Below are 6,559 nucleotides of genomic sequence, written 5' to 3'. Positions count from 1 at the left end.
AGCAGAGATCCCCAGTGCTGTTGCGGCTAAAGATAGGCTGCAGAGGGATAGTGAAGACCAGCAAGAGCTTTCAGGGCTGGCACCTTCCTTGTGGGAGAAGGAGCCAGACGTTTGCCTTTTCAGAAAAAGGGTCTGCCGAGAGCGAGAATCATGAGATGCTGATTCTCTGGAAAAGCAGAAATCCCCAGTGCTGTTGTGCCTGTGGATAGGCTGCAGGGGGACGGTGAAGACCAGCAAGATCTTTCAGGGCTGGCACCTTCCTTGTGGGAGAAGGAGCCAGACGTTTGCCTTTTCAGAAAAAGTTTCTGCCGAGAACGAGCACCGTGACATGCTGAGTCTCTGGGAAAGCAGAGATCCCCAGTGCTGTTGTGCCTGTGGATAGGCTGCAGGGGGACGGTGAAAACGAGAAAGATCTTTCAGGGCTGGCACCTTCCTTGTGGGAGAAGGAGCCAGACGTTTGCCTTTTCAGAAAAAGTTTCTGCCGAGAACGAGCACCGTGACATGCTGAGTCTCTGGGAAAGCAGAGATCCCCAGTGCTGTTGTGGCTAAAGATAGGCTGCAGAGGGATAGTGAAGACCAGCAAGAGCTTTCAGGGCTGGCACCTTCCTTGTGGGAGAAGGAGCCAGACGTTTGCCTTTTCAGAAAAAGTTTCTGCCGAGAACGAGCACCGTGACATGCTGAGTCTCTGGGAAAGCAGAGATCCCCAGTGCTGTTGCGGCTAAAGATAGGCTGCAGAGGGGTAGTGAAGACCAGCAAGAGCTTTCAGGGCTGGCACCTTCCTTGTGGGAGAAGGAGCCAGACGTTTGCCTTTTCAGAAAAAGTTTCTGCCGAGAACGAGCACCGTGACATGCTGAGTCTCTGGGAAAGCAGAGATCCCCAGTGCTGTTGTGCCTGTGGATAGGCTGCAGGGGGCCGGTGAAGACCAGCAAGAGCTTTCAGGGCTGGCACCTTCCTTGTGGGAGAAGGAGCCAGACGTTTGCCTTTTCAGAAAAAGTTTCTGCCGAGAACGAGCACCGTGACATGCTGAGTCTCTGGAAAAGCAGAGATCCCCAGTGCTGTTGCGGCTAAAGATAGGCTGCAGAGGGATAGTGAAGACCAGCAAGAGCTTTCAGGGCTGGCACCTTCCTTGTGGGAGAAGGAGCCAGACGTTTGCCTTTTCAGAAAAAGTTTCTGCCGAGAACGAGCACCGTGACATGCTGAGTCTCTGGGAAAGCAGAGATCCCCAGTGCTGTTGTGCCTGTGGATAGGCTGCAGGGGGACGGTGAAGACCAGCAAGATCTTTCAGGGCTGGCACCTTCCTTGTGGGAGAAGGAGCCAGACGTTTGCCTTTTCAGAAAAAGTTTCTGCCGAGAACGAGCACCGTGACATGCTGAGTCTCTGGGAAAGCAGAGATCCCCAGTGCTGTTGCGGCTAAAGATAGGCTGCAGAGGGATAGTGAAGACCAGCAAGAGCTTTCAGGGCTGGCACCTTCCTTGTGGGAGAAGGAGCCAGACGTTTGCCTTTTCAGAAAAAGTTTCTGCCGAGAACGAGCACCATGAGATGCTGAGTCTCTGGGAAAGCAGAGATCCCCAGTGCTGTTGTGCCTGTGGATAGGCTGCAGGGGGACGGTGAAGACCAGCAGGAGCTTTCAGGGCTGGCACCTTCCTTGTGGGAGAAGGAGCCAGACGTTTGCCTTTTCAGAAAAAGTTTCTGCCGAGAACGAGCACCGTGACATGCTGAGTCTCTGGGAAAGCAGAGATCCCCAGTGCTGTTGCGGCTAAAGATAGGCTGCAGAGGGATAGTGAAGACCAGCAAGAGCTTTCAGGGCTGGCACCTTCCTTGTGGGAGAAGGAGCCAGACGTTTGCCTTTTCAGAAAAAGGCTCTGCCGAGAGCGAGCACCATGAGATGCTGAGTCTCTGGGAAAGCAGAGATCCCCAGTGCTGTTGTGCCTGTGGATAGGCTGCAGGGGGACGGTGAAGACGAGCAAGATCTTTCAGGGCTGGCACCTTCCTTGTGGGAGAAGGAGCCAGACGTTTGCCTTTTCAGAAAAAGTTTCTGCCGAGAATGAGCACCGTGACATGCTGAGTCTCTGGGAAAGCAGAGATCCCCAGTGCTGTTGTGCCTGTGGATAGGCTGCAGGGGGACGGTGAAGACCAGCAAGAGCTTTCAGGGCTGGCACCTTCCTTGTGGGAGAAGGAGCCAGACGTTTGCCTTTTCAGAAAAAGGGTCTGCCGAGAGCGAGCACCATGAGATGCTGATTCTCTGGAAAAGCAGAGATCCCCAGTGCTGTTGTGCCTGTGGATAGGTTGCAGGGGGACGGTGAAGACCAGCAAGATCTTTCAGGGCTGGCACCTTCCTTGTGGGAGAAGGAGCCAGACGTTTGCCTTTTCAGAAAAAGTTTCTGCCGAGAACGAGCACCGTGACATGCTGAGTCTCTGGGAAAGCAGAGATCCCCAGTGCTGTTGCGGCTAAAGATAGGCTGCAGAGGGATAGTGAAGACCAGCAAGAGCTTTCAGGGCTGGCACCTTCCTTGTGGGAGAAGGAGCCAGACGTTTGCCTTTTCAGAAAAAGTTTCTGCCGAGAACGAGCACCGTGACATGCTGAGTCTCTGGGAAAGCAGAGATCCCCAGTGCTGTTGCGGCTAAAGATAGGCTGCAGGGGGATAGTGAAGACCTGCAATAGCTTTCAGGGCTGGCACCTTCCTTGTGGGAGAAGGAGCCAGACGTTTGCCTTTTCAGAAAAAGGCTCTGCCGAGAGCGAGCACCATGAGATGCTGAGTCTCTGGGAAAGCAGAGATCCCCAGTGCTGTTGTGCCTGTGGATAGGCTGCAGGGGGACGGTGAAGACGAGCAAGATCTTTCAGGGCTGGCACCTTCCTTGTGGGAGAAGGAGCCAGACGTTTGCCTTTTCAGAAAAAGTTTCTGCCGAGAATGAGCACCGTGACATGCTGAGTCTCTGGGAAAGCAGAGATCCCCAGTGCTGTTGCGGCTAAAGATAGGCTGCAGAGGGATAGTGAAGACCAGCAAGAGCTTTCAGGGCTGGCACCTTCCTTGTGGGAGAAGGAGCCAGACGTTTGCCTTTTCAGAAAAAGGGTCTGCTGAGAGCGAGCACCATGAGATGCTGATTCTCTGGAAAAGCAGAGATCCCCAGTGCTGTTGTGCCTGTGGATAGGCTGCAGGGGGACGGTGAAGACCAGCAAGATCTTTCAGGGCTGGCACCTTCCTTGTGGGAGAAGGAGCCAGACGTTTGCCTTTTCAGAAAAAGTTTCTGCCGAGAACGAGCACCGTGACATGCTGAGTCTCTGCGAAAACAGAGATCCCCAGTGCTGTTGTGCCTGTGGATAGGCTGCAGGGGGACGGTGAAGACGAGCAAGATCTTTCAGGGCTGGCACCTTCCTTGTGGGAGAAGGAGCCAGACGTTTGCCTTTTCAGAAAAAGTTTCTGCCGAGAACGAGCGCCGTGACATGCTGAGTCTCTGGGAAAGCAGAGATCCCCAGTGCTGTTGTGCCTGTGGATAGGCTGCAGGGGGACGGTGAAGACCAGCAAGATCTTTCAGGGCTGGCACCTTCCTTGTGGGAGAAGGAGCCAGACGTTTGCCTTTTCAGAAAAAGTTTCTGCCGAGAACGAGCACCGTGACATGCTGAGTCTCTGGGAAAGCAGAGATCCCCAGTGCTGTTGCGGCTAAAGATAGGCTGCAGAGGGATATTGAAGACCAGCAAGAGCTTTCAGGGCTGGCACCTTCCTTGTGGGAGAAGGAGCCAGACGTTTGCCTTTTCAGAAAAAGTTTCTGCCGAGAACGAGCACCGTGACATGCTGAGTGTCTGGGAAAGCAGAGATCCCCAGTGCTGTTGCGGCTAAAGATAGGCTGCAGAGGGATAGTGAAGACCAGCAAGAGCTTTCAGGGCTGGCACCTTCCTTGTGGGAGAAGGAGCCAGACGTTTGCCTTTTCAGAAAAAGGGTCTGCCGAGAGCGAGAACCATGAGATGCTGATTCTCTGGAAAAGCAGAAATCCCCAGAGCTGTTGTGCCTGTGGATAGGCTGCAGGGGGACGGTGAAGACCAGCAAGATCTTTCAGGGCTGGCACCTTCCTTGTGGGAGAAGGAGCCAGACGTTTGCCTTTTCAGAAAACGTTTCTGCCGAGAACGAACACCGTGACATGCTGAGTCTCTGCGAAAGCAGAGATCCCCAGTGCTGTTGTGCCTGTGGATAGGCTGCAGGGGGACGGTGAAGACCAGCAAGAGCTTTCAGGGCTGGCACCTTCCTTGTGGGAGAAGGAGCCAGTCGTTTGCCTTTTGAGAAATAGTTTCTGCCGAGAACGAGCACCGTGACATGCTGAGTCTCTGCGAAAGCAGAGATCCCCCGTGCTGTTGTGCCTGTGGATAGGCTGCAGGGGGACGGTGAAGACCAGCAAGATCTTTCAGGGCTGGCACCTTCCTTGTGGGAGAAGGAGCCAGACGTTTGCCTTTTCAGAAAAAGTTTCTGCCGAGAACGAGCACCGTGACATGCTGAGTCTCTGGGAAAGCAGAGATCCCCAGTGCTGTTGCGGCTAAAGATAGGCTGCAGAGGGGTAGTGAAGACCAGCAAGAGCTTTCAGGGCTGGCACCTTCCTTGTGGGAGAAGGAGCCAGACGTTTGCCTTTTCAGAAAAAGGCTCTGCCGAGAGCGAGCACCATGAGATGCTGAGTCTCTGGGAAAGCAGAGATCCCCAGTGCTGTTGTGCCTGTGGATAGGCTGCAGGGGGACGGTGAAGACGAGCAAGATCTTTCAGGGCTGGCACCTTCCTTGTGGGAGAAGGAGCCAGACGTTTGCCTTTTCAGAAAAAGTTTCTGCCGAGAATGAGCACCGTGACATGCTGAGTCTCTGGGAAAGCAGAGATCCCCAGTGCTGTTGTGCCTGTGGATAGGCTGCAGGGGGACGGTGAAGACCAGCAAGAGCTTTCAGGGCTGGCACCTTCCTTGTGGGAGAAGGAGCCAGACGTTTGCCTTTTCAGAAAAAGGGTCTGCCGAGAGCGAGCACCATGAGATGCTGATTCTCTGGAAAAGCAGAGATCCCCAGTGCTGTTGTGCCTGTGGATAGGTTGCAGGGGGACGGTGAAGACCAGCAAGATCTTTCAGGACTGGCACCTTCCTTGTGGGAGAAGGAGCCAGACGTTTGCCTTTTCAGAAAAAGTTTCTGCCGAGAACGAGCACCGTGACATGCTGAGTCTCTGGGAAAGCAGAGATCCCCAGTGCTGTTGCGGCTAAAGATAGGCTGCAGAGGGATAGTGAAGACCAGCAAGAGCTTTCGGGGCTGGCACCTTCCTTGTGGGAGAAGGAGCCAGACGTTTGCCTTTTCAGAAAAAGTTTCTGCCGAGAACGAGCACCGTGACATGCTGAGTCTCTGGGAAAGCAGAGATCCCCAGTGCTGTTGCGGCTAAAGATAGGCTGCAGGGGGATAGTGAAGACCTGCAATAGCTTTCAGGGCTGGCACCTTCCTTGTGGGAGAAGGAGCCAGACGTTTGCCTTTTCAGAAAAAGGGTCTGCCGAGAGCGAGAATCATGAGATGCTGATTCTCTGGAAAAGCAGAAATCCCCAGTGCTGTTGTGCCTGTGGATAGGCTGCAGGGGGACGGTGAAGACCAGCAAGATCTTTCAGGGCTGGCACCTTCCTTGTGGGAGAAGGAGCCAGACGTTTGCCTTTTCAGAAAAAGTTTCTGCCGAGAACGAGCACCGTGACATGCTGAGTCTCTGGGAAAGCAGAGATCCCCAGTGCTGTTGTGCCTGTGGATAGGCTGCAGGGGGACGGTGAAAACGAGAAAGATCTTTCAGGGCTGGCACCTTCCTTGTGGGAGAAGGAGCCAGACGTTTGCCTTTTCAGAAAAAGTTTCTGCCGAGAACGAGCACCGTGACATGCTGAGTCTCTGGGAAAGCAGAGATCCCCAGTGCTGTTGTGGCTAAAGATAGGCTGCAGAGGGATAGTGAAGACCAGCAAGAGCTTTCAGGGCTGGCACCTTCCTTGTGGGAGAAGGAGCCAGACGTTTGCCTTTTCAGAAAAAGTTTCTGCCGAGAACGAGCACCGTGACATGCTGAGTCTCTGGGAAAGCAGAGATCCCCAGTGCTGTTGCGGCTAAAGATAGGCTGCAGAGGGGTAGTGAAGACCAGCAAGAGCTTTCAGGGCTGGCACCTTCCTTGTGGGAGGAGCCAGACGTTTGCCTTTTCAGAAAAAGTTTCTGCCGAGAACGAGCACCGTGACATGCTGAGTCTCTGGGAAAGCAGAGATCCCCAGTGCTGTTGTGCCTGTGGATAGGCTGCAGGGGGACGGTGAAGACCAGCAAGATCTTTCAGGGCTGGCACCTTCCTTGTGGGAGAAGGAGCCAGACGTTTGCCTTTTCAGAAAAAGTTTCTGCCGAGAACGAGCACCGTGACATGCTGAGTCTCTGGAAAAGCAGAGATCCCCAGTGCTGTTGCGGCTAAAGATAGGCTGCAGAGGGATAGTGAAGACCAGCAAGAGCTTTCAGGGCTGGCACCTTCCTTGTGGGAGAAGGAGCCAGACGTTTGCCTTTTCAGAAAAAGTTTCTGCCGAGAACGAGCACCGTGACATGCTG

This window comes from Accipiter gentilis, unplaced genomic scaffold, assembly GCF_929443795.1.
Source record: "Accipiter gentilis unplaced genomic scaffold, bAccGen1.1, whole genome shotgun sequence".
NCBI classification, from domain to species: Eukaryota; Metazoa; Chordata; class Aves; order Accipitriformes; family Accipitridae; genus Astur; species Astur gentilis.
This window is presented reverse-complemented; position numbering follows the sequence as displayed.